The following is a 1,328-nucleotide window of genomic DNA, read 5'->3' as shown; positions in this document are numbered from 1 at the left end:
TTCTCTGTAGCACTTCATGGATTTCATAAGCAACACACCTTAGTTGCTCGTGGATTCTTTTAAAAAGCAGTTAAAAACTTTTCTTTTCAAACAAGCCTTTTGTTGATCTACGTATTTTATATTCTTTACATTTGATCTTTTACATTGTGTATAATGTCTATTGATTGTATTGTTTATTTTAATATTTGTGTACAGCGCTTTGTGACTGCCTGTCTGTGAAAAGCACTTAATAAATAAACTTTACTTACTTTAGTTGTTTACACAAAGCATAAAAGTAAAAAACAATATATACAGTGTTATCTTCATTTTAGATTTCAAAAAGTATTTGCGGCTCTCAGCGTTTTCTTTTGCGTGGAAACCGGCTCCAAGTGGCTCTTTGGTTGTTAAAGGTTGCAGACCCCTGGTCTATGGCAAGTATGACAGAAGATTCTTAAATCATCTTAAAAAGGAAAGTCTCATTTTGCTCAACTGTTTCTGGAGCTCACAGCTCACGATTGAAATGGAAAACATTAAAGGAAAAAAGTGCACATTCTCTCATTTTTAAGGTTTGACATATAAGAACATAATAGAAATGATCTGGTCTTTACGAGCTCAGATGAACCACAAAGTGTGTGGAAACTAAGAACACCCCGTGCTTCAGTAGCTTGTAGAAGCAGCAATAACTTTATCAGGTTCTTACATCACTGTTGATAAGAATGTTGGCCTTCACTTCATTGAGGGTTTGAAGACATTGGTTCATGCACAGCTCTCTTAAGGCCCAACTGCAGCATTTCAATCAGGTTGAGGTCTGGATGTCGACTGGGCCGTTGCAACACCTTGGTTGTTTTTTTACATTTATCTTTTCACCTAGCCATTTGGTTGCAGATTTGCAGCAGAATGTCTTTGAGATCATTGTTTAATCTGTTATGTTGTTGTTCATCTGAGGTTGTGTGTACCCAATTTGAGCCAAGCTTTATCTGTCAGGCAGATGGCTTCACGTTTGATTCAAAAATACTTTGGTACACAAAGGAAAGGTCCTGTGGACTTGCTGTGGATGGTCCTTTCTAATTGTACTCTCATGAACATTAGCATGTAACATGCTAGCAGTGGCCTGAAAAGTCTGAGACGTAGCTCTTGGGTTTTGTGCAGTTTTCCTGAGTATTGCACAGTTTGATCTTTGGGCATATTTGCTGGGATGTTCACTACTGAGAAGATTAGCAACTGCACTGAAGGTTTTCCACTTGACAATCATCTGTCTCTCTGTAAAATGATGGGCGTCTAATTGTTTGGCCTCATTATAGCCTCATAACTTTTCCTAGATTGATGGGAAGCAACCATTTCTTCTCAAA

The sequence above is a fragment of the Pundamilia nyererei genome, unplaced genomic scaffold (genome assembly GCF_000239375.1).
Source record: "Pundamilia nyererei isolate P.nyererei 1_Seehausen unplaced genomic scaffold, PunNye1.0 scaffold00302, whole genome shotgun sequence".
Lineage (NCBI taxonomy): Eukaryota > Metazoa > Chordata > Actinopteri > Cichliformes > Cichlidae > Pundamilia > Pundamilia nyererei.
This window is presented reverse-complemented; position numbering follows the sequence as displayed.